The sequence below is a fragment of the Chlorocebus sabaeus genome, chromosome 17 (assembly GCF_047675955.1).
Source record: "Chlorocebus sabaeus isolate Y175 chromosome 17, mChlSab1.0.hap1, whole genome shotgun sequence".
In the NCBI taxonomy this organism is placed as follows: domain Eukaryota; kingdom Metazoa; phylum Chordata; class Mammalia; order Primates; family Cercopithecidae; genus Chlorocebus; species Chlorocebus sabaeus.
The window spans coordinates 25,128,536-25,156,022 of NC_132920.1; the positions used below are offsets into that span (position 1 = coordinate 25,128,536).

Genomic DNA, 27,487 nt, shown 5'->3' on the forward strand with positions numbered 1-27,487 from the left:
CAACCCCTGTTGGGAGGTCTCTCCCAGTCAGGAAGCATGGAAGTCAAGACCCACTTGAGGAGGCAGGCTGTCTCTTAGCAGAGCTCAAGAGCCGTGCTGTGAGATTCGCTGCTCTGTTCAGAGTAAGCAGGCAGGAACGTTTAAGTCTGCTGAAGCTGCGCCCACAGCCACCCCTTCTCCCAGGTGCTCTGTCCCATGGGAGATAGGAGTTTTATCTCTAAGTCCCTGACTGGGGCTTCTGCCTGTCTTTTAGAGATGCCCTGTTCAGTGAAGAAGAATCTAGAGAAGCAGTGTGGCCACAGCTGTTTTGCTGTGCTGTGTTGAGTTCTGTGCAGTCTAAACTTCCAGGCCTCCTTAGCACTTCAGGGGAAAACTGCCTACTTAAGCCTCAGTAATGGCTAATGCCCCTCCTCCCACCAAGCTTGATCTTCCCAGGTCAACTTCAGACTGTTGTGCTGGCAGTGAGAATTTCAAGCCAGTGGTTCTTAGCTTGCTGGGCTCCATGGGAATGGGACCCACTGAGCCAGACCACTTGGCTCCCTAGCTTCAGCCCCCTTTCCAGGGGAGTGAACAGTTCTGTTTTGCTGTGATTCCAGGCGCCATTGGGATATGAAAAAAAAAAAAATTCCTGCAGCTAGCTTGGTGTCTGCCCAAACTAGCCCTTATTTTTCTTATGCTCTTAATCGCTTAGGTCTAAGTGTACATAAGGGTGAAAATCCATTTGATAGAAATACTTGTGTAGATTTAAAGATCCAATTGCTCCTCTGGAGCTGATCTGTGTAATAAATTGATTACTAAACTGATTACATATTTTAAAAGGTGGGAGATATACAAAGAATTTCTACAAGTCAAGAATAAAAATATAAGCAACACAAGTTTTTAAAAAACAGGCAAAAGATTTGAATAGACATTTCATTATAAAAGATATACACATGGCCAGTGGGCACATAAAAAAGTATCCAACATCGTTAGTCATTGGAGAAATGTAAATTAAAACCAAAAGTGAGTAGAAAACAAAAGCATTAAGAATGACTCATATATTTCCATTTTTGGCCAAAATGCAGTAAGAGAGAACAGATTTATCCTCCTCTCTGAAACAACAACAACAAAAAGACAAATACATGAAACAGCGATTCTTAGAACAAATTAGACAATGAAGAATGGTGATCTCCAAGAAATAGGAAATAAATGAGGTGAGCTAATGATTGCCCCAGTATACTATTTGGAGGAAGTTTTTTCAGGTCACAGGGCAGGGAAGAGGCACCTTCATGGAGGTGTCCTGGAGCTGAGGAGATAGCCGCGAGTCTGGAGAGTGAGATGGCTAGAGTGCCTAGGGCAGAGTACCAAAGACATGAGAGCCTCCCTGGGAGAACTTGAAGACCTGCAGAAGGTCTCCCTCAAACAGTCAGCTAAGTGCTGATCAGTGTATGTGTGTGGGAAAACACCCAAGGTCAGGGGAAGAATCACTAAATTCACATGAGGAAACAATCATCAGAGCTCACATAGTGCTAGAAAGGGTGAAAACCTGTGACTCTGTCTCCTTGGAACACCATGCTCCATGACAGTCACACAGAGATCACTCTCTGCATACCCAAGACTTAAAAACGTCTGTGAAATTGAACCGCTAACTCAGCAAGTGTTTCAGCAGGTAAGTCAACTGTGTACCAAGCACTTGGAGCCATTAATAACATGCTACCAACCTAACTCAAAGTGTTGCTCAGGAATGTCTCTCTTAAGCGGGAACACCGCTCCGTACTCGTCAAATGCTCACTACCACTAACCCCACCATCCCCCAAAAGCTCCCTCCACACCAACCATCTTTCCGGGTACTCCTCCTAGTCTGCCACCCCTAAGCCCTGGGACTTTTCCTTCCTGCTGTTTCCCATCAATACTGCCCTGTCTTATTCCCTCAGGACCTGGCCCCTCTGCTACTCAAAGTGGCAGCAAGCCTTCTCATGGCCTAATCTGTGCAAATGAGTGAGAAGCTAGGAAGAGTTAAAGTGATTTCACCCAGTCACTGTCCTTCTCAGTGCAATGCATTATGTAGTAGCAATAGAGGCTATCAGGAAACACATGATCTCAACACAGAATAGTTGCCATGTGGACGTTGCTGGCATGCTAGCAAACACAGCGAGGAAGAGTTTGGAGCAAGCAGGCTTGACCATGCCCCTATTAAATCCCATCAAAGACAAAGTGACTTCTTTTTTCTCTACACAGAATCCACCCCTGGGAAGATGCAGGGCAGACACAGAGCATTTCACAGGTGTTGGGGGAATGTCGTATGTGTTTGGGGAAAAGAAAAGGAAGATAGGAAGGAGGAAAATATAAAGGAGGTTCAGTCAACAAACACTAGTTGAATATCCTACATATGCCAGGCACTGCTCTAGGTTCTGGGGTTATACCAGTGAACAAATGGGTTTGTTCCTTTTATACCAGTGGTCCCCCAAATTTCCCCACCATGGAAATTTCCACCTTGGAAGACACAGAACTTTGAATGTGTCTTTGTAAGAAGTTTCCCAGGTAAGTTGGATTGTCTGGCAATTTGAGGAACCACTATTGAAGCAACAGTTGAGATTCTTCTCATTGATCAAACAAGCAACCTACAATACTCATGGCTGTTGACCTTTGGAAAACAATTGTATTGAATATCGAGGTGCTATCTTTCTTCACACTGTCCACCAAAGGTTTGCTTTGGTGTCCTCCTAATCCTTCTCCAAACACTGAGGCCTCTCCCAATCTACTCCATATACTTATGCTTTGGGTATCAGGCCCCACCTGTACCTCTTAGAAAGTTCGCCGACTCCCAATTATTTATCAGTTTCCTCACCACATGCCCATCAATTATATTTAGCAATATAATATGTACTGAGGACTTCTGATAAGAGGTATGTTCCTTCTGATTTATACATATTTTCTCAAGTCATCCTAAAAACTATGTAGCAGGTATTATCCTGCAGAAGAGGAAATTGAGACAGATTATATAACATGACCATTGTTATTGAGAATGAGGTCATTCTTCATGTATTAACATGACCTTCCATCTTCTACTGTGCCTCCAACATACTGATTAATACCTTAAGTTTTGAAATTGAGAGAGAGGGAGAAGAAGAGGGAGAGAAAAGGAGAGAGATCCAGAGAAAATTTGGAAAAGAGAGAGGGAAATGCTCTTAAAAAAATACCTCTTCCATTTACTTGATATATGAACTTCACCTCTTAAAGTCTCTTTTCCACATCTGCAACAGAGAAATAATGACTCCTACTCTATGTAGGTTGTGGGGTTTACATGAGGTTATGAATATAAAGCTTCTCATACTACACTTGCCACATAAGCTTAAGTATGTGATAATAACAGCCCTATATCTATATACTCTGCTTTTTCTTCAGCTTTTTAAAATCAATATCTGACATTAAATTGTGGGGGGGGGGGGGCGGGGTGTGAGTTATCTCTTTGTCCCACTGTATTTTTTTTTTTTTTTTTTGAGACAAAGTGTCACTTTTGTTGCCCAGGCTGGAGTGCAACAGCCCTATATCTATATACTCCGCTTTTTCTTCAGCTTTTTTTAGTCAGTATCTGACATTATATTGTGTGTGTGGGGGGAAGGGGGCATGAGGAGGTATATTATCTTTCTGTCCCACTGCATTTTTTTTTTTTTTTTTTTTTTTGAGACAAAGTCTCACTCTTGTTGCCCAGGCTGGAATGCAATGGCATGACCTCGGCTCACTGCAACCTCTGCCTCCTGGGTTTAAGTGATTCTCTTGCCTCAGTCACACAAGTAACCAGGATTACAGATGTATGCCACCACACCCAGCTAATTTTTGCATTTTTAGTAGAGACGGGGTTTCACTATGTTGGCCAGGCTGGTCTCAAACTCCTGACCTCAGGTGATCCGCCTGCCTCAGCCTCCCAAAGTGCTGGGTTTACAGGTGTGGACCACCGTGCCCATCCCGTCTCACTGTATCATAAGCTCCACACGAGAAGGAACTTTGCCACACTCACCTCTGTATCCACAGTGCTTACAATGATGGCTGGCTCCTAGCAGGCACACTTTCAGTATTTGTTGAATGGTTGTTATGACCATAATCTTCCCTACGGCACTAGTTGTCATGACCATAATCTTCCCTACAGCACCTCACTACAAACATAGTAGTTGCCCTACAAATGCTTTCTATGTGGTTTGCAGTAAATAGAACCCAAAACCCTTATTATCATACTATATTGCCACCCACTTCAGCTAAACTGAATGAATAACCTACTGGCTGGGGTAACCTATTTGAAGATACAGATCACAAAAACAAAGAGAACATCTAACAAATACTGATTATTCATTACACTGCCTGCTTTCTATCCTGGCTGCTAGGAACAAACAAGTTCAGTGAATGTCATCCCTTCTAAGATGTATATTTAAACCTTTAAGCTGTCCTATATTTTTACAAATTTCCTAAAATAATATTGTATTATTTTTACAAACAAACAAAATTTTAATTGAGAAAAAAATAGGCCGGGCGCAGTGGCTCAAGTCTGTAATCCCAGCACTTTGGGAGGCCGAGACGAGCGGACCACGAAGTCAGGAGATCGAGACCATCCTGGCTAACACAGTGAAACCCCGTCTCTACTAAAAAATACAAAAAACTAGCTGGGCGAGGTGGTGGGCAACTGTAGTCCTAGCTACTCGGGAGGCTGAAGCAGGAGAATGGCGTAAACCCGGGAGGCGGAGCTTGCAGTGAGCTGAGATCCGGCCACTGCACTCCAGCCCAGGCGACAGAGCGAGACTCCGTCTCAAAAAAAAAAAAAAAAAAGAGAAAAAAATAACAAATATAATAACCTAGCATGGAGAAAAGCACTGCACTCTAATCTGGGCAATAGCACGAGACCCTGTCTCAAAAAAAAGAAAAAAAGAGGGTATTTAAGGTCAAGTCAAATCTCCCTTACTCTATCTCTGACATCTGTCCCTAGAGGCAGCCAAATGATAGTTTGGCATTTATCAGGATGCCCATGATGTCAAATTCTTTTTGTGTTTGATGTTGCCAACCATTAATGTTCAATTCTATGATCTATTATTTCATTAGGGGCTTGTAAAACGGCAAAACCCTATCACTTCTTTTTCATACATTAACTATCATCCTAAGATAAATTTCCCTTTACCTACAACTTGCTTACCCAGTTGTACAGTTTGCAAAGAATACATAATATTTTTTCTTTAATCATTTTTCAAAACAAGGTGTTGGTTTCCTATGACCCTCTAATTTGTTTTAGTTACATTATGAACATATTGTGTTAAACATATTTGATGAGTTTGAATCTACTCATTACTTGTATTAGTGCTCATAGCATCCCATTTTGGTCAGTGAGAAGCCTATTTTTTAACTGGCAAATAAAGTGTGTATATTTAGAGTATACATGACGTTTTGATATGTGCATACATTGTGGAATGGCTGAATAGAGCTAATTAACATATGGATTACCTCACATACTTATTTTCTGTGGTGAGAACACTTAAAATTTAATCTCAGCAATTTTCAAGTATATTTTAACTATAGTGAACACGATGTACAATAGATTTCTTGAATTTATTTCTCCTGTCCAACTGAAATTTTGTATCCTTTGACTAACATCTTCCCAATTCGCCTATCTCCTAGCCTTTGGTAATCATTACTCTACTCTCTGCCTTGATGACTTGTTTTCTTTTTGTTTTTGTTTTTGTTTTTTTTGAGACGGAGTCTCTTTCTGTCACCCAGGCTGGAGTGCCGTGGTGTGATCTCCACTCATTGCAAGCTCCGCCTCCCAGGTTCATGCCATTCTCCTGCCTCAGCCTTCCCAGTAGCTGGGGCTACAGGCGCCCGCCACCAAACCCGGCTAATTTTTTGTATGTTTTAGTAGAGACGGGTTTCACCGTGTTAGCCAGGATGGTCTGGATCTGACCTCATGATCCACCCGCCTCGGCCTCCCAAAGGGCTGGGATTACAGGCCTGAGCCACCGCGCCCCACTGAGTTTGAATTTTTTAAATCCTACATTGCTATGTTGAATGACGGTGTTCCCTCCAAAATTCACGTTGAAACTTAATCCCATGCAACAGTATTAAGAGCTGTGGCCTCTGGAAGGTGATTCAGTCATGAGGGCTCTGCTCTCACAAATGGAATTCGCACACTTATAAAAGAGCTCAGGGTTGAAGGGAGAGTCCTCTTGCTCCTATGCTCTTCCACCATGTGAGGAAACAGTGTTCCTCCCCTCCAAAGGATGCAGCAACTAGTTGCCATTTTGGAAGCAGTGATTGGGTCCTCACCATATATCAAACCTGCCAGTGTCTATCTTGAACTTCCCAGCCTCCAGAACTATGAGAAATAAATTCCTGTTGATACATTACCAGTCTACGATATTTTATTATACCAATATGAAACAGACTAAGACATACATATAAATGCGATCATGCTGTATTTGTCTTTTTGTGCTGGCTTATTTCATTTAATATAATGTCCCTAGTTTCATCTATGTTGTCACAAATGACAGCATTTCCTTCTTTTTTAAAGCTGAATAGTATTCCATTTTTCTGATCCTTTTATTCACTGATAGACTCTGAGGTTGATTCCATATCTTGGCTATTGTGACTAACACTGCAATAAACATGGGAGTGCAGATATTCTCTTTTCAAATATCTCTGACATACTCACTCCAATTCCTTTGAATATATACCCATTAATGGGATTACTGGGTCATATGATAGCTCTATTTTTAATTTTTCAGGAAACTTCGTAGTGTTTTCCATAACAGCTGTGCTATTTTACACTTTCACCAGCAGTTTAAGGGTTCCCTTTCTTCTATATCCTCACCAACATTGTTACCTTTCATCTTGTTGATAATAGCTATTCTAACAGATGCGAGGTGGTAAGTAGGAAGCTTTTCAAGCTGGCCCTTGTGAGTCATTTTGAGATGACCCCAATAGTATTTGATATTTCCTTGCCTCTCCTATAACAAGATACTTCATGTTCTTTTATATTTTTCTGTCCGACACCTTGAATCAGCTATTTCTCCTAAAAGTTTTGGTTCCTCTTGTTAGAAAAGGTGTCTGGAAATCACAATTTAGGTGCTAGAGGATAGATGTCAATTTGAGGCCGGCTCATGTCTGTAATCCCAGCACTGTGGGAGGCCAAGGCGAGTGGATCGCTTGACGTCAGGAGTTCAAGACCAGCCTGGCCAACATGGTGAAGCCCTCTTTCTACTAAAAACACACAAAAAAATTAGCCGGGTGTGGTGGCACACACCTGTAGTCCCAATGAGCCGGGATCATGCCACTGCACTTCAGCCTGGGCAACAGAGTGAGACTCCATCTCAAAAAAAAAAAAAAAAAAATGCAATGTCAATTTGCTCAATTTTGGATGCAGTAAAGAATTTCCTTCAGGCCGGGCGCGGTGGCTCAAGCCTGTAATCCCAGCACTTTGGGAGGCCGAGACGGGTGGATCACAAGGTCAGGAGATTGAGACCATCCTGGCTAACCTGGTGAAACCTCGTCTCTACTAAAAAATACAAAAAACTAGCCGGGCGAGGTGGCGGGCGCCTGTAGTCCCAGCTACTCAGGAGGCTGAGGCAGGAGAATAGCATAAACCCGGGAGGCGGAGGTTGCAGTGAGCTGAGATCTGGCCACTGCACTCCAGTCTGGGCGACAGAGCGAGACTCCGTCTCAAAAAAAAAAAAAAAAAAAAAAAAAAAAAAAAAGAATTTCCTTCAAACTGTAAACAGTCGTAAAAGCACTTAGCACTTGATTATTTAGAAATTCATTATCTAGATCTCTTGCTTTTTATAAGTGCTTTCGTATCTGCGTCCTTTCTGAGACTAGGAGTTTAAAAACCATAACCTCTTCTTCACTAGTCCCTGGCCCAAAGTTTGTAACATGATAGACACTCAGAACATATTCATTGAATGAGAAAAATCAGGCTTTAGATGCTAAATGACCAGAAATGAGTTTCAAAAATATGAGAAGAAACAGCAGCATAGTTAGAGTAACCTGGTAGCCTCTGAGGACATTATTTTAATAGGGTCTACATTTGCTTGGCTGTTTAAATTCATGTTTACTTAAAAAGCAATTACTTTACAGACTTATGCTATATTTTTAAAAGGGCATTTTTGAGTTGGTTCAAAGGTTGTGGGTTATTGTTGACATTGTCTCCTCCAAAACTCACCCTTGACTAGCTCTAAAACAAAAGAGTTTCTATGAAAAGATACAAGTTTTAATTTTCTATTTAGGTCATCCTCAGAGAATTTCAACCTATGATGATTAATCAAACAGAGACAAAAAGGGGCAAAGCAGGTCTAAGATAACAGCAGATAGAGTGCAGCCCCTCCCTGCTGGGCAGGGAGTTGGCAGGGGTGGGGTACATGGCAAGTAAGCCGAGATGAGGTTCCTGGTTGGCTGGGTGGGGAAGTACAGGGATGGAACGTGCCTGTGAAGCTACTGATTGACCCTGGACAGTTTGCAGCCTTGAGTGGGAGGGGTAGGATCTGAAGAAGAGCAACAGACGGCTTTGGAAGGAATTGGGGTAAGGTGATAGAGGCGAATCTGGTTTCTTGTTAAGAGGCAGAGAAAGGATGGGCAAAAAAAATGGTCTTCCTGTCTTTCTCCAGTGCCTCATCTATTATAGCTTTCTGCTGAATTTTGCTCCTGCAAACCCCGTCTTTGCTCTTTCTCCAGCTGCTCCCTTAATCTTTCTATTCCTCTTTCTGGCTGACAGCCTCTTTCTCTGATGGCATTTAATTGACCTTAACTCACAACAGAGGAATAAACTTGTTGCTCACTAATGGCAAAAATCCAACTCTGGCTACTTACAGCAAAAGACAGGTTAGTGTAAGAAACTTGGTAGCAATGAGAATCTGTAGGTAAACTAAGAGAATGGGCCTTGGAGATTGGCAGGATCCAGGGTAGCTCTAAGGACTAGTAAGTGGGAGCCAAAGGATTGGTTTCCCAGTAGGAACAGTCTGGTCAAGGATGTCACCGCTGGGGTAAACCGTTTGTGAAAATCTCAGTGACCTCCCTCGGCCAGGTCATGAGAAGAAGGAGCTTATAATGTAAGAGGCAGACCACTGGATTTCCTCTCCCACGAAGGCTGTACGTGATAGGATGGACATGTTTGGAAATTGGCAGTGCTATTAAAAAGAGGTAGCGAATGCCCAGCAGCCACAAAAAATAAAAAGAAAAAAAGAAAGAAAGAAAAAGGTTTTTTTACTCAAAGACATCAACTTATTATCACAATTACTTAGTGGTTCAAATCCTGCGATTTCTTTCTTAATTTCTTAAATTTGCAAAGTTAGTGCTCTCGGTGTCTTAAAAACAATTTTTTTTTAATTTTTAAAATTAAAAACATATGTCCTCGTTTTGTTTCTTTTCTTCCGATGAGTCAGTGACCTTAAGAATCCAAAGCTCTGCACCCCTGGACTAAGGCCAGGAGTGAAAATCCATTGCTAAGGTTTGTCAGCCCTGACAAAAAACACCCTTTTCCCTCTGGCGTTTTCATGACTTCTCTCCACCCCAGTAGAAACAATTAGCCATTGAAACTAAGTTGTTTTTTTTTTTTCTTTTTTTCAACTTATTATGAAAATTTTCACAACATACAAATGTAGAGAGTATTATATAATGAAACTCCTTGAGCCAGCTTCAACAATTCATCTCTGCCCACACACCCTCACATCCGTGCACACAACCTCACACAATTTTGTTCTCCTTAGTTGGATGATTCTAAAGCCAACCCCAGACATATGATTTTATCCTGCAATATTTTATTCTGTTTCTCTAAAATATAAGGACTCTGAAGATCGATAACCATAATATCACTACCAAACCTAACACATTTATTAAAAATTATTTCCTATCCTCAAATAGCAAGTCAATGGTCAAGTTTCACCAGTTGTCTCATCTATTTCTGGATCAAATCAGGATCCAAACGTGGTCTGTACATTCTGGCCAAATTTTTAAGGAGATTACAGTAACTGCCCAAACTTTTATAGTTTCAGTTTGAAGTTTGAACACAGCTTTTTCTTTATAATTATTTATTATTTTTTTTGAGACAGAATCTCGCTCTATTGCCCAGGCTGGAGTGCAGTGGTGCTGGAGTGCACAGCCTCTGAGTTCAAGTAATTCTCATGTCCCAATGACCCGAGCAGCTGGGATTACAGGCATACACCACCACGCCCAGCTAATACTTGTAGTTTTAGTAGAGACAGGGTTTCAACATGTTGGTCAGGCTGGTCTCAAACTCCTGACCTCAAGTGACCCAACCATGTCAGCTTCCCAAAGTGCTAAGATTACAGACTTGAGCCACTCACGCCCACCCTATTTATTTCAATAGCTCTTTGGGTAACAGGTGGTGTTTGGTTACTTGAATACGTTCTTTAGTGGTGATTTCTGAGATTCTGGTGCACCCATCACCTGAGCAGTGTACACTGAACACAGTTTTTTCATTTTAGTTTTCTTTGGTAGTCTAAGCTCATCTATGTTCTGAAGCTGCCATAGTTTCAAGTGTTGAAGTGATTCAGTGTCCCTCAGCCCATATCTTCAGGTTAAAGAAGCATATCTTGCAATTTCATTAAGAAAAACTATCCAGGCCTTTTTAAAAATGCTATTAGTATTTCTTCTCAAAGAGTAGAGAAAGTAGCAACTATTTTCTAAAATGTAGAGTTTATTTACTGTAACATTGTTTATAGTGACTTCAGATTGGAACTAAAAAGGTCCACCAAGGAGCCTGGCTAAACAGACTACCCTATGCCCAACCTATAGGAAACTACGCCACATTTAAAAATAATGAGGTCATTCTATCTGTAACAATGTGAAAATGCCAAATGCCTAGGTATATTGGTGAATACAAAAATAGTATGAATAATGTGTTCTATTTTTGCCTAAAAGCAACGTGTTTCTAGATACACTTAAATCTCAAAGAATAAGCACCAAATCATGGGGGCAGGATGTAAAATTCTGGAGGAATTACACTTTCTACTTTTTAACATTTTTGTATCATTTAAATGCTTTATACACTAAGTGTATATTAGCTTTATAATGTGAAAAAAGATACTTCTATGATGAAATATTATGTAACTTTAAAGTATTATATAAATGATTTTCTTTCTTTCTGCAATCTTTCTGCAATATCAAAAATAATTTGGAGTTGACTCTACCACAGATACAATGTTATCAATTGGAAGAATATTTGAAGATATACCTTAATGATCTTCCTCAATTCACAACAACAATATTGAACTATGACTCTATGACAGACACAGACATAAGCTTTATCCCATTTAACCTCCAGAATAAATACCACTATCTACATTTTACATGTAAGGAAACTGAAGCTTAGAGTGACAAAGTCACTTGCTTAAGTCACAGCTAGGATTCAAACCTTGGTCTCTTTCATGGCGTGGCCCACAACTTCACCCTTTATGCAGAGGTGTCCAATCTCTTGGATTTCCTGGGCCACAACGGAAGAAGAATTGCCTTGGGCCACACATAAAATACACTAATACTAACAGTAGCTGATGAGCTAAAACAAACAAACAAAATATTGCAAGAAAATCTCATAACGTCATGTTTTAAGAAAGTTTATGAATTTGTGTTGAGCCACATTGAAAGCTCTCCTGAGCTGCATGCAGCCTGTGGGCCACAGATTAGACAAGTTTGCTCTATAGCATACTGACTCTACCCTATTAAATATAACAAATATACAAAAAAAAAAGCAATATTCCAAAATTCAAGGCCATCATCCTCTCATGTTTCTCTTCAGAGCCACTGTGTAAGGAGTTCCCAAGACCATGCAGCATCCCATGATTTGTTTGAGGGACTCGGCCCATAGTCATACTCACAGCCATGACTTATTGCAGTGAAATGATACAAAGCAGAATCAGCAAAGGAAAAAGGCACATGGGGCAAAGCATGGGGCAAACTAGGCACAAGTTCCCAGAGTCCTCTCTCAACAGAGTTACATGGGATGTGCGTAATTCCCCTGGCAATAAGTTGAAAGCACACCTGTGAAATATTACCAAGCGGGAGAGACTCAGCACTCAGGGATTTTATTGGGGGCTAGTCATGTAGGCATCCTCTGCTTGGCACATACTCAAACCTTAAATTCCCACAAGAAAATCATGTGTTCACCATAACCACATTGTTTGTTCAAATAGCTTATGTACAGTGAGCCACTCTACCAGTTAATCATGGGAAGCCTCCCACAACCTAAGTTCACAGATGCCAGCCTTATAATCAGACCTGTCAAAGAATAGCACTTGGGCCTTTATGCCAACTCTTTTCTGTGTAGCCTCCAAACAATTATAAGGAGTCAAGTGCACAATGAAAATATAATTACATCAGCAGCCTCCAGCTTGTGTTCATAGTGAACATGGTAAAGCCACTCAGTATTATTTCTTTTCAGTAAATAACAATTTTCCTCCAGAGTCCTAATGTCGTCCATTTATAGGCCAGACAGCCCTTTCAAATCTACTTTTCTTAGCCAAAGGCACTGCAGTTCTTATCCCTTTCTTCACTTTTCACAGCGTCTTCCAAGAAGTTTAAACACAAAATATCTCAAGGAAACAGTTTCCCCATGATGATAGCAGCGCCTATCTGATTGCCCATGCAGAGGAAGACCTTTGATATTTTGTTTCATTTTCAGTAACCGGTTGAAGGTTTTTTAAAAAGATTTGAGTGTAAGCTTCTTCATCACTATTATGACCTTCTCTTTGATATCCATTTCCAAGTCAATGACTTGTACTTAGAATGGCAGGTTTCAAAAGAAACGAGCCATGTGCCTGATCACTAAGAAAACACTGTTCCTCTCATGTTAATTTGCCATACTTGAGAAATTCTAGCCTGACTTTTAGGGTGATAACTTTTTACCCTGTGCTTTTTACATGAAATAAAGAACTTCATACCACCCAGCACCCACACCCAAAGTGTCTTGCACAGTGTCGATTTAAGATATGCTATCTGATGAATGTCATCATATGCTCAGAGTTAAGCAATTTGAGGTTTAGCTTATTGCCCAAAGCACTAGACCAACTTGTCTAGTCCACAGAGTTCTTTCCTTGTTTGCAATTCGATTTCTACTGAAAATGATAAAAACAGAGGAGTGGAAGACTGACTATACTTATGAAATTAATAAAAATTTAAAAACTCAGTTAAGTTCTGGTAGTATTTATCCATGTTTTACTTATAAATGTAAAGGGTTGTATTTCTTCTTCATGTACATACTTGTTATAGCCATTACGAGTTAGATGTGTGCCTCTTTGGGTTTGGAAATTACTTAAGTTGCACAGGTACAGCCGTAGAGACTGACATAATTCCAGATACCACTTCATATTTGAATAAAAATTGGCAATATGTTTGAGGAGATGAATGTGCTTTGATGTAATGCCCTGACAGGAAAGTTTAACAAATATGTTGGGCAAATTTTTCTCTGTTCTACAATTTGTTTCAAATTTCTGTGATTGAAGAATCCACAAAGATACTCAATTATCTTGAGTACCCACGTAATTTCTACCTGCAGAGTAACTGATATGACTTGGATATTTGTTCCTTCCAAATCTCATGTTGAAATGTGATCCCCAGTGTTGGAGGTGGGGCCCAGCGGAAGGTGTTTGGGTCATGGGGACAGATCCCTCATGAATGGTGTGGTGCCCTGACTGCAGTACTGAATGAGTTTTCATTCTGTTCCTTCACATAAGAGCTGGTTGTTTAAAATAGCATGGCATTCCTCCCTCTCTCCCTTGCTGTCTCTCTCACCATGGGACCTGCTCCGTCATCATCTTCTGCCATGAGTAAAAGCTTCCTGAAGCCTCACCAGAAGCCGAGAAGATAGATGCAGGTGCCATGCTTGAACAGCATGCAGAACCGTGAGCTAATTAAACCTTTTTTCTTCATAAATTAGCCAGCCTCAGGTACTCCTTTATAGCAATGCAAAATGAACCCTGTAACTATGAATGAGCATATCAAAAACCTGCTATAAAAACGTGGATAATTTTGCCTACTATTTCTTAATTCATTTTGTGATCACTCACCTACTGCCTTATCATGTCTGTCTATTGCTTGCTAATGGTTTATATTCAGCTTTGTTGTTTAATGCTTCAGGCCTTTATCTGCTTTTTATCAAAATTTCCTAAGAACAGTGACTGTATTTTGATTGATCTGTGTTGAGCCCAGTGTTGAAAAGGTAGCTGGTACTTACCTACCTGTTTTCCTGCTTCATGGATGAATGCATGGATGAATGAATAAATAAATGGGTTGTGAGCTCTTAAAGAATGTGAACTAACTATATCTTCCACACAGTGGGGACTGGATCAACACTTCTTCCCTGAAGGAAAATATGAATCCTTATCTAAATTCAGAAATGTGGTTATGCCATGTTACTTCTCCACAATCAAAAATTCATAAGCAATCTTCATGTTTTAGAGATGCAAGTTAACATTTATGAATGAAAATATTTAATGTTTGAAATTTTCTTCAAAATAGTGGGGGTAGGGGAAATGAAGGAATGAGTACAGGTAGAGCTAAAACAAGGTAGACCATCAGCTGACAAAAGTTGAAGCTTGGTATGTATTTGAAAGTTTTCATAATAAAATTTCATAGTGAACTTCACTCATCTAACCTGTTAATGGATGTTTATGTACCCATTGTAGTATGTTCTTCTCCCTGGACAAGGGAGGTACTATTTATTGACTACCTACTATTGGAATATTTGTCATATTTTCTGGCAACTTTTTAACAACTTTAATATATTTCGAGAATTCCCTACCGTTGGAGTCCCGGCCTCTCCAGTACAGAAGTCAAAAACTCACCTATTTAACCTCATTTGTGGGTGGGATACAGGTATGGGACTTGGACTCTGTTGATCAGAACTACCTAGCTACGTCATCAAATTAAAAGAGTGACATGAATAAGGAGGTGCTGGTAAGAATCATTTCTCACCAGGATGGAAAGGAAGCATTCAGCCTTCAGAGGCAGCACTTGCTGAGAGCCCAGCAGTTGCATCCCATGTTCAGGCCTGTGTCCAGGCCCTGAAGCCTTCCTTAATATAAACTGGGACTTTGTTCCTACTCCTCCACCTGGCATGGTTGTCCTGCCCTCAAGATTCTACTATTCTTTAACAAATTTCTTTACACTAACTGAAGTAGGTTTGTTTTTTGCTTTTATAACTAAGTACCTTGACTAATATATCTACCTTGTACCAAGTTTTTGATATTTAGTATCTCGTTTAAGCTGGAAAAAGTAACTCATTGAGACTTGAAAAGAAAGCAAGGGCTATATTATGAAAAACCTTACTGGCCAAGCTCAGTGATTTGAAACTTATTTTCCAAACCCAAAACGTCTAGAATGCCTCAGCACAAAGTAAAATCCTTACCCTGGCCACCAGGGCCATCCTTTGCTCATGCGCCTGCTCCTTTCCCTACCGAGCAGTTTGTGTGTGAGCATGCCCAACCCATTGGCTCACCAACCCACAGTTTAAGAGCTCTCTTCTTGCTGTTATGGAAACAGATCTACAGACCACTGAAGAAAGTCACTGCAACTACCTATGCTAATCACTTTTGTCCTTCATTGTAAACATAAATGAGCCCCTGTGGCAGGCAGAATAATAGTCCCACAAAGAAGTCCACGTCCTAATCCTAATCCCTGAAACCTGTTTTATTATGTTATAACATAATAAAATATGTTATAACATAATAAAATATGTTATAACATAATAAAATATTATGTTATAACATAATAAAATATTATGTTATAACATAATAAATAACATAATAATTTATTATGTTACATAGCAACAGGGAATTATGGTTGTTAATCAGCTGACCTTAAGATAGGGAAATTATTCTGGATTGTCTGGGTGGGTCCAATGTAATCACAAGGGTCCATGAAAGTGGAAGAGGAAGAAAAACAGGAGATCGGAATGATGCCATGTGAGATGGATTTGACCCTTCTTTGCTAGCTATGATAATAGAGGAAGGGCCATGATCCAAGGAGTATGGGCAGTCTCTAGATGCTAGAAAGGCAAGGAAATGAATTATTCCCTTAGGATCTCTAGAAAGGAATATAGCCTTGCCAACACCTTGATTTTAGTCCGGTGAGAGACGTGTTGGATTTCTTACCTAAAAAATTGTGGACCAGTAAATGTACATTGTTTTAAATCGCAAAGTTTGTGGTAATTTGTCACAGTAACCACAAAAAACTAATACAGCCCCAAGGACAAAAACCATTAGCATGAGAGAATTAACATAATACATACATTATATCTTGGAGAATGACTGAAATGGGACTTCTGATCTGTGAGATAATTATATTTTTAAATATTACAATTGACTGTCGTTTCTATTTCCTAAAAAAAAAATAAAAATAAAGCTACTGCAGGTCAACAAAGTTACAGTAACGAACATAAAAAAGGAAGATCCGGCACTGGCACTCAGCTAGTTGTGGGATCTAAGACTATCAACTTCTCTGAAGCATTGTTTTACCACGTGCAAAGCGAGGTTAATATCTGCCCTGGTTAATGCAGTGTTGATTGAATTAAATGTCTATACAGTAAATGCTATACAAAAACAAGGTATTTTAAAATTATTATTATTATTGCTAGCTTGTGGCTAAACCAATAGTGGAGAAACCACCTAAGCAATCATAGATTGCTGTTATTTGGTGACTATTCAGGTAACCTCATTATCACATTTCATACTGTACATTCAATAAATATTCTTGACAGGCATTCAATATAATGTATAAAAGCTTAGGCTACGGATTCAGACAGACCTGAATTCTGTCTCTGAATGACGTTAGATAAATTGCTTTAATTCCTAATCTCTAAAATGTGAATAATAGAGTTGTTTTAAAAGTGAGATAATGTCAATAAAGCACCTAGCACAGGGCCTAGTACATATCAAAGACTAAACTGAATGGCAGCTATCATTATTTACATATATTATTAATAATGAACACAACATCAACCACTTTTGACCATTGAAGCAAAATTTACACACATTCCATTTGATTAGCACAGCCTCCTTCAGAAAGCAGCATGGTAAATTTATACCCATGTTTCAGATAAGAAAAATTATGCACAGAGCTGGATGCGATGGCTCACACTGTAATCCCAGCACTTTGGGAGGCTGAGGCAGATGGATCACTTGAAGCCAGGAGTTTGAGACCAGCCCAGCCAATATGGCAAAACCCCCTCTCTACTAACAATATGAAAATAAGCCAGGCACGGTGGCCTGTGCTACCAGTAATCCCAGCTACTTGGGAGGCTGAGGTGGGAGGATAGCTTGAGCCTGGGAGGCAGAGGCTGCCATGCGCCAAGATGGCGCCACTGCACTCCATCTCACTTTTGAGATGGCAAGACTCTGTCTCAAAAAGAAAAGAAAAATGGTGCACAGAAAGAATATATACCTTGTTGTAGTAAACTAGAGCAAGAACTAGTTCCACCTGAAAAGACTATGGGGAACTACAATAGCTAGAACAGTCTAGGAAGTAATTTCCTTTTGTGCAAATCAATGATGCTAGAAGACTAGCAGGAAATAATGAGGATCTTCAATATATTTTACTCTTAAATGGTATTCAGTAGGAAGACAGTGAGATACTAGAGGAGGAGAATTCAGGTATATTTAAAAGAGCCAAACTTCGTGCCTGTTATCCCAGCACTTTGAGAGGCTAAGGTGGATGAATCCCTTGAATCCAGGAGTTTGAGACTAGCCTGGGCAACATGGCAAATGGCTGTCTCTCTACAAAAAATACAAAAATTTGCCGGATGTGGTGGCTCATGCCTGTAATCCCAGCACTTTGGGAGGCCGAGGCTGGCGGATCACGAGGTCAGGAGTTCGAGACCAGCCTGACCAACATGATGAAATCCTGTCTCTACTAAAAATACAAAAATTAGCTGGGTGTGGTGACGCATGCCTGTAATCCCAGCTACTTAGGAGGCTGAGGCAGGAGAATCACTTGAACCAGGGAGGCAGAGGTTGCAGTGAGCTGAGATAGTGCTACTGCACTTCAGCCTGGGCGACAGAGTGAGACTCCATCTCAGAAGAAAAATAAATAAAACAAAAAATACAAAAATTTGCCAGGTATGGTGGTGTGCTCCTGCATTCCCAGCTACTCGGGAGGCTGAGATGGGAGGATCACTTGAGCCCAGGAGGTCAAGGCTGAAATGAGTCATGAGCACACCACAGCACTTCAGCCTGGGTGATGGAGTGTGACCCTGTCTCATTAAAAAAAAATAAAAATAAAAAAAGGGCCAGGCGTGGTGGTTCATACCTGCAATCCCAGCACTTTGGGAGGTTGAGGCAGGTGGATCACTTGAGGTCAGGAGACCAGTCTGGCCAACATGGTGTAACCCCATCTCTATTACAAAAAAAAAAAAAATTAGCCAGGCATGGTGGCCTGCACCTGTAATCCCAGTTATTCAGGAGGCTGAGGCAGGAGAATCACTTGAACCCAGGAAGCAGAGATTGCAGTGAGCTGAGATTGAGCCACTGCACTGCACTGCAGTCTGGGCAACAGAGTAACACCCTGTTGAAATAAAAGAAAGAAAAGAGAAGAGAAGAGGAGAAAAGAAAGAAAAAAGAAGTAAAAGAGCCAAACTTAGGAAGTGGAAATATTCTGTCGTTGGCCATTCAAAGGAGGGAGGTCAAAAGAGGAAAAATCACCTGCCAAGTATGTTTAGATTTTAGAGGATACACCATGATAGGATCTACAAGAGGAGCTGGAGCCATTACAAAATAAACATCTGTATATATTCCTCATTATCCAATGGAAGAGCATAGGAGAAAAACAAATCTTACTTGTAATCACTTGAAATAAGACATTTGGAATGTTGTTCAGTGGTTCCTCCTACTACCTCATAGGAAAGTTTTCCATGAGTTGTTTGGCTTTTCATCAGCTAAAAATAGTAAAATTCAAATAACAAAAAACATTTTGAAGGAAAGAGTGAACTACATTGGAAAGATCTTTCTTTTAAAGATGGGATGGAGAAATGGGCTGGTGGTTCAGAACACTGTATATGTTGAGCAGCTGCTAAGCACAATACTAATGATTTTTTTCTTCATCTTTTTTCTCTTCTCCTTCCCCCACTTCTTTATTTCTGTCTTCTTTCTGTTTTTCCTACTTTGTCTTCTTCCCTCCCTCTCTCTCTTCCATTCTTAATGAAACGACTCAGCACTATCAACTATCAGAAATCAGCTCGAGCACAGCTATCTACTTTGAGAAGTCTTTTCAGCACCTGGTATGTAACTCTATTGTACTCTTAGCATACATCATCTTTAACATTTTGTTTCATTCCATAATAAAGTAATATGGCCAGGCACTGAGACTCACACCTGTAATCCCAACACTTTGGGAGGCCAAGGCGGGAGGATCTCTTGAGCCCAGGAGTTTGAAACCAACCTGGGCAACAAAGTGACACCCCCATCTCTATCAAAAAAGTCAAAAAATTAGCTAGATGTGGTGGCATGTGCCTGTGGTTCCAGCTGCTGGGGAGCCTAAGGTGGGAGGATTACTTGAGCCCAGGAGGTCAAGGCTGCAGTGAACCATGATCGCACCATTGCACTCCAGCCTGTGACACAGTGAGATCCTGTCTCGATGAATAAATAAATAGATGCAACCTATATGTCCAACAATAGGAAAATAGTTAAATATATTAAAAATACATATTTTGGAGAATATTTAATGTTATGAGGAAGTGTTAAGTGAAAAAGCAGAATTTAAACTGCATATATTTGCCCCACTTCCATTGGCACATGACTTTTTTCCACTCATGTTTTCAACTTGTTGAGACTACTTCCTAGTAAAGTAGGTAGATTCTAATGTTCTGATGCAGGGGGGAATTATAGGACCAAGAGGACAAATTAAAAAATGACATAATCGGAATACAAAAAAAGTCCTGAAACATTCATGACGTTGAAAACATGAGAACCATGAAAGGGAATAATGGAGTTGTGACTACATCTAATAAAGCACCCACTGAACCACTGAATACTGTTTTTCTTGCCCAAAGCATTTACTTTTTCATCAGGAAGACATATTAAAGATGGATTTAAATTATTATCTGAGGTTACTGGACAGAAAAATCACATCAACAAGACTTTTTATTATTTACCTCACTGCCAAGTCATTGCCAAGCTTTGAAAAAGCTAAGTCTATGATTTGTCATTATTAATACCGGCATAATAGCCCATATTTTTGTTCCCTTTTAGTTAAGTATTTTGGTTGAATCCAGGTTTTTAGAAACTATTATTGATACAAATAATCCTGCTCTAAACAAAAAATTCTAAATATATTTTAGCCATACATATAGCATGGTCTCAAATTCATATGTTTTAAAAAAATAAAACTATACCTACATACATAGTCATTGTCTCCTAATACTCTTTTTTTGAGACAGGGTCTCGCTCTATCACCCAGGTTGGAGCGCACTGGTGCAATCTCAGCTCACTGCAACCTCCGCCTCCCAGGCTCAAGCAATCCCCCCACCTCAGCCTCCCAAGTAGCTGGGACTACTGGTGTGTGCCACCACAACAGGCTAACTTTTATATTTTTTAATAGAGGTGGGGTTTCACCATGTTGCCTAAGCTGGTCTTGAACTCCTGAGCTCAAACTGTCCACCCTCTTGGCCTCCCAAAGAGTTGGGATTTCAGGCGTGTGCCACCGCACGTGACCCTCCCAATACTCTTTCCGTCTGTCACCACTGTGTAGTAGCTATGTGGTTTTAATGGGACTGACAACCTCAGCCAATGAGGGTAGTCCCATCCCTCTTGCCATATTGATTAATTTACACAGTCCTGCCCAAGCTAGTCAGGGCATGGAATTCCCCCAGCCACCAGGATTGATGTAGAAGTGTGCACCAGACCCAAGATACTCTGAGAAGCTCAGAAAATTTTCACAATAGCTCCGAGAGGTCTCTCTCTGTATGTGAACAAGGATGCATGAAGCCCCAGATGTTACTGGCAGCCGTCTTGTGACCACAGAAGCGGACTAGAGAATAAAGATGGCACACAAGGGAGAACAAAGCTCAAATTCTCACAGAGAAATAAAGTCAGAATTCAGATTAAGCCAATCGGCCTTAACTGGACTTAAGTTTTTTTGTACATAAAGATGAATGTAGAAAATAATGTAATGAACATCCCTGAACCTCCATTGTGTTTTATCATATTTTAGCATTTTGCCTATTTGCCTCAGGAATAGGAGTTTGGGGAGTTTTAAGGTTTTGTGTTTTGTTTGGTTTTTCTTGCTTTGTTTTGGAGACAGAGTCTCCTTCTGTTGCCCAGACTGGAGTGTAGTGGTGCAATCACAGGTCACTGCAACCTTCCCCTCAGGCTCATTCTCGTGCCTCAGACTCCCAAGTAGCTGGGATTACAGGCCTGCACCCTGCCCGGATAACTTTTTGCCTTTTTAGTAGAGATAGGGTTTCATCATGTTGATCAGGAAGGTCTTGAACTCCTGGCCTCAAGTGATCGCCCACCTCGGCCTCCCAAAGTGTTGGGATTACAGGCATGAGTGACTGCACCTAGCCTTTGATTGCCTTTTCTAATCAATATACAAAACCACTATGGATTTTTGTACATTGGTCAATCTAGAAATGCTGTTGAGGCCTCTTATTAATTCTGTTTATAATATTCTTTGGATTTTCTAATAATCATGTTTATATAAATTATTCTTTTCCTAATTATTATACACTTAATATTGGATATGTCTTGCTCACCACTTCTGACCTCTTTGCCACCCAGGTGCAACCTGATGGTACCCTTACTATGTCCTGGAAATTCTTCCTGCCCTGGAAATTTGCTCAGCAGCACTCACACAGAGAACCCAGAAGTGGGGTAGGGGAGGGAGAGTTAATGCTTGATGAGGAAATCCTTGACAGATGGGGAATAGGGGCAAGTGGAAAAGTGCTTTCCCCTTTATTCCCCTATGCAGATAGTTCTGAGATGCACTTCATAAGGCTTCTCAGCAAGTCCTATGAGCTCAAGCAACCAATGTCTATAGTAGACACTTCCTATTTTTCTGGTCTCACTACATTAAACAAATTCTCTCTACAATGTTGACTGACGTGGGGATAGCAGGCATGCTTGTCTTATTTTTGGCTTTAATAGGAATGTCTCCAGTCAAAGAGGTATATGGATGATGTGGATATCTGCGTCCTCTGTGCATACTCACCAAAGGGCAACCTCAACAGGTAGACAAAATCACATTCCTGGCCGGGTGCGGTGGCTCACGCCTATAATCCCAGCACTTTGGGAGGCTGAGGCGGGCAGATCACCTGAGGTCAGTTCAAGACCAGCCTGGCCAACATGGCGAAACCCTGCCTCTACTCAAAATACAAAAATTAGTCAGGTGTGGTGGCACGCTCCTGTAATCCCAGCTACTCGGAAGGCTGAGGCAGGAGAATTGCTTGAACCCAGTAGGTGGAGGTTGCAGTGAGCCAGGATAGTGTCATTGTACTCCAGCCTGGGCAGCAAGAGTGAAACTCCGTCTCAAAGAAAAAAAAAAAAAAAATCACATTCCTTCAGTCAGCCTCTCTACGCAAAGCGGCCATATTGGCAGGGATCAGTAATGTGAGTTCCCCTCTCTGAGGCCTGCTACCAACATTACCAGATGTGGGGTCTTCCAACAGCAGAGACCAAAGCCCAGTCTCCAATATAGCACCCTTTCCCCAGGGAAAAATCAGCCAACCACCTGGTGACAGATTGATTACATCAGGCCACTTACATCACAGAAAGGGAACTGATTTGTCCTCCTTGGAATAGACACTATTTTGAATATGGATTAGCTCTCCCTGCCAAAATATGTACTAGCCAGCACCATCTGCACTCACAAAACAGCACAGTGATGGACTGATGCCCTTGAAATTCACTGGCCTTACCAGGTAACCCATGACTACGAAACGTGGGTCATGGTAACAAGCTGATAAGAGGCTTACCAAAAACTCAGCTACAGATGGTACCAATTAGGGGACAACACCCTAAAAGGATAGATTCTATCTTACAGAATGCCAGAGGGAGACAGGGAGAGAGGGAGAGAGGGACTGATGCATGGTACTGTTTCTTCCACCAGCCCAGGATCAAGGAATGGCCGTGAGGGGATTCCCCTTATTCTTTCATAGCTAACAACTCAGTTGCAGGACTTTTGCTTCCTGTCCCCACAACTCTGAGCCCTGCCGGTTGTTGATCTGAGCCCAACAACAATGGGGCTCTTGAACTGGCAGCTGAAGCAAGCACCTAGCCTTTTGGGGCTTCTCCTGCCACTGAAACAAAGAAGAGCATTTCTCAATTGCTGCAGTCATAGATCCTCATTACAAAAGGGAAATTAGATGGCTACTAAACAACAGGGCTAGGGAAGTCTGTGTCTAAACCCAGGAGATTCTCTGAGACACCGTTTAGTATCTCCATGTCCCATACTAAAAGTTAATGGAAGGTGCAGGGGGCCACCTGAGAATCCAGAACATGTCCTGTTCCCCACGACCCCCAGCCCCACCCCACTCCCTCCCAGGGAGGTAGCGGACACTGGAGCTTCTCAGGCCAGAAGCCCAGGGGCAGGGACATGGTGGGGGCACCTTTCTCACCCCGAGAGAACGCAGCGGTGGTCACAGGGAGGGGCGCCACCATGCAGCACCCAGGGCTGGATTCCAGCTAGAAAGAGCAGCCTTCTCTCACTTTCGGGCAGCGACACCACGGGTATAGACCGTCTCAGGTGCGTCTTCGTTCAGATATACTGTCCTCAGCTCCAGTTTGGGCTCGCCCTCAGCCTGCTGGAGCTGTTGGATGTGACCAGGCCTCGAGGCGCCCTGGCCTCCCCCGCGAAGACGGAGGGAAAGCAGACGCGTCTCCCCGGCAACCCGGAGCCTGCAGCCCGCAGGGACCCCGCAGCCCCAGGTGCAGGCGGGTACACGCCAGTGGCAGAAAACATCAAACCAAACCAGTTTGAGGGAATCAAAGCAAACTATAATTTTTCAGGCGTCAGAGACTCTCCTATTACAGAGTTTACCCATTTGGATAGCATGACACCTTTTTCACAAGATTTTATTACTAAGCTGAGCAGACAGTTTATAGGCTCAGTATCACACACCTGAGAAAAGAGTTTACTTAACGTTACATTAAAATCCTTCCTAGCTAACAGAAATAGAGGCCAGAATACCATAGAGCAGAACTCAAAGCCTGAACAGGGAAGGAAACTTCATGTATCAGGCTCCGAATGGCTTGGTATTAGTTATCACTATAAACCTTTTGTGTTTCTACTATACAATATTCTCCGGGGTTTCCGCTTCTGATGTCAACATCAGAGATGTATGAACTGAACCGCACCAAAGCCAGAGCTCAGCTTCAGCGTCAGCCACACTAGGCATGGAGCACATAATCCCAGCTACTCAGGAGGCTGAGGCAGGAGAATCGCTTGAACCAAGGAGGTGGAGGTTGCAGTGAGTGGAGATTGTGCCACTGCATTGTAGCCTGGGCAACAAGAGCAAAACTCTGTCTCAAACAAACAAACAAAGAAAACAAAAAACACCTTTCAAGTGCACTGTCTCCCAGCAAAACTAATGGAGCTGCTAGCTTCCTCCAGAAACTCTTTTATGGAAATGTGCTTCCTCTGCCAATTAGGAAGTCTGCTGAATAGACTTCCTGGCCATAAATTCCCAAGAGTGGTTTAAGTATCTTAATGGACAGACAAGAAAGAGAAAGATGAATCTTCCACTTCCCTTGGCTTTTATACAGTAGTTGATCCAGCCGTACTTCAACCTCCATTCATATTGAAACCTAAACCAAAAAAAAAAAAAAAAAAAAAAAAAAACCTAAAACTAAACACAAACTAGATTTTATACCAACAGTTTGGGATGCCAAAAAGAAAAATTGTTCTGGGATATGCTGAAACAAAATTGTGTTCATGGAGGATCAGGCTGCTAATACACTTTGTTGAGTCAAAAACCATATTTAGATGAGTAAGCCTGAAGAAAGAGGCCTGAGCGTATACAGGCTTTCTACCAAAAAAAAAAAAAAAAGCAATGGATGTGGGGGACACGGGTTCAGTTAAACACAATCTTTGTTTTTAAAATGGCAGGCTAGATTGTATCAGTGCAACTCAAGACATCTCCCAAATGAAGAAGGAACAGAGCATTTACAAAAATAAAATAGAAGTTATCTTTTATCATGTTTACTGCGGGAGAAGCCGTGATGGATGAGATCATCAGCCCTTTCCCTGTCATGATGGAACTCTTACTAATGAGGACTAATAGTAGCACTATTGGAAAATACTCTGCTACCAAATTAGCTTAAAATAAGGATTCCATTAATCCTACTTCCCTTCTGAGGGCTATGATGCAACAAAATGAGTCTGGGTGTTTTATCCTGTTTCAAATACGGCACCCTTTGAAAGAGCTTTTTAAATGCATCTATGAGTGAAGGCAGTAATTAGCAAGATAATATTGTGCCAAATGCACAAAGGCAATGTCTTAAAACATGAATCTATTGATCCATCCCAGGAAATGAACTTCACATTTTGTGGAGATCATGGATGTTTCCTTCCATATAATAATAATAATAATGACTTAATACAAGACTAGGAAAAACTTAAACATTGATTTTGAAGACATCAAATACAATCAACAGAATAAGGAACTTCAGATCTGACTTTCTGGTGAGGATTTTATCTACTGGCATGACAGATGGAATCCTAACTTATAGCCAAGATTATTTTACAAGTCTACCTTCGTGTATTCAGGGCATGAGCAGCAACATTCCCTGGTTCTCAACTCAAGCTACAGGGTAGTTACAACCAGCCCAACAGCTTTAGCACCAACAAATTCATGAGATGAAGCAGCGGCAACTGGTCAGAAAATGAGGCATACAAAGTAAATGGCAGCTTATGGATTGGAGTTCTAATCAGGCCATGCCTTGCGGATGTCCCCAGCAAGACCTACAACAGTAGGAGACCTTCCAACTTCCGTGCCACGAATCACACTTTCCCTACAAATCTGAGTTTAATACTAGGCCTCATATGTAGAACTTTAGTGCCTGTATTCAGGCTGTGTCACAACAACATTCCAAGTATACTCAGTTGGACTTCCCTGTAGGAAGTTTTGAATCATTGCTAGTATCCAGTTACCTTTTTTTTTTTTTTTTTTTTTTTTTGAGGGAGTCATGCACTGTTGCCCAGGCTGGAGTGCAGTGGCGCAATCTCAGCTCACTGCAAGCTCTGCCTCCCAGGTTCACACCATTCTCCTGCCTCAGCCTCCCGAGTAGCTGGGACTACAGGCGCCTGCCAACACACCCGGCTAATTTTTTGTATTTTTAGTAGAGACGGGGTTTCACCATGTTAGCCAGGATGGTCTCGATCTCCTGACCTCATGATCTGCCCGCCTCAGCCTCCCAAAGTGCTGGGATTACAGGCGTGAGCCACCATACCTGGCCATATTCAGCTACTTCTAATTTAGAAGATTTGGTCGATTATTTATAAGTTTCTGAAAACCAACAACGTGAAGAAAAAAGCAGCCTGTTGTGGTAACTTTTCAAGTGTGTTATGCCAAGGACAAGTCAACAGATCAGTGCCAGCCAGAAACTGCACACCTTTGTGGATCTGACGCAATATAAATACAACTCCAAGCTCACAGACATTTTAAAACAAGTTGCTTTCAATGAAACATATCCAGCTGAATAGCATTAATAACCCTCGGACTATTATATGTCCTCAGCCTCTGTTATCCATCAGAAACCAGATTGACATCCAGTGAGTTCTTCTAACTCTAGGTCTGATTTTCGCCTTAGCTTTGGATGATGTAGAAATTAGCTTGCAGAAGGTTGCAGAATAAAACTCAACATTCAGTGCCAGCAAGTTCACATGGAGGCACTGATGCACATTCCTTGTACTGTCATTTCAAAGCAAATTGTTGTTTTCAATCTTAGAAGATGATTTTAAAATAAAATAAAAATATAAAATAAAATTATCTTATTTTAATGTAGATATATATATAAATTTTAAAATAAAATTTTAAATCGTCAGCCATTAAAATAGAAACTGTGCTGCTACAAACAGCGACATATTGCATTTCACCTTATTCTGATCACCATGTTATACGAGATATTTATTTGAGGGTAAAAATGAGCATTTAAGATACTTTAAATCAGAATTTTCTCTATTTAAATTATTATATCAGAATAAAAATGAAACACATGGAGTTTGAACTTCTGGGCTGCTAGTTTAGTATATCAAATACAAAGTTAAAAGTCAAAAACTCCCTATTAGCTTGTTTCTATCTCAGAGGCTAAAAAGTAGTGTGTTTTTATGAAAAGAAAATATCAATGTTTCCCTTCTTCACTGTTAATGTAAATGCCTCACAGTTTTTTTTTTTTAAACCTATAACAGTATAGGATTTAGATTCTTTTTAAGTCTCATATTTCTTATATGATTATTATAATATAGCCAGATAATATGGTTCATATAAGTTAGATTCTTAAACATTTTGACTTTAAAGACTTTCTTTGTGACCCAGTAC

At 41.0% G+C, this 27,487-nt stretch overlaps 1 protein-coding gene across 3 annotated transcripts in view; it reads right to left on the bottom strand.

The window, feature by feature from the left end:
• The window catches only part of LOC103222034 (cytidine monophosphate-N-acetylneuraminic acid hydroxylase), a 355,392-nt gene that overhangs the window by 102,043 nt on the left and 225,862 nt on the right, over positions 1-27,487 (bottom strand). The window contains exon 1 of one of the 3 annotated variants that reach the window (XM_073005699.1): positions 23,567-23,719. The exons of the other annotated variants lie outside the window; for them this stretch is intronic. The gene's annotated coding sequence lies outside the window, so the exon portion shown is untranslated. Of the gene's footprint in view, positions 1-23,566; positions 23,720-27,487 lie in introns of those variants that run through there. 3 annotated transcript variants of the gene reach the window in all.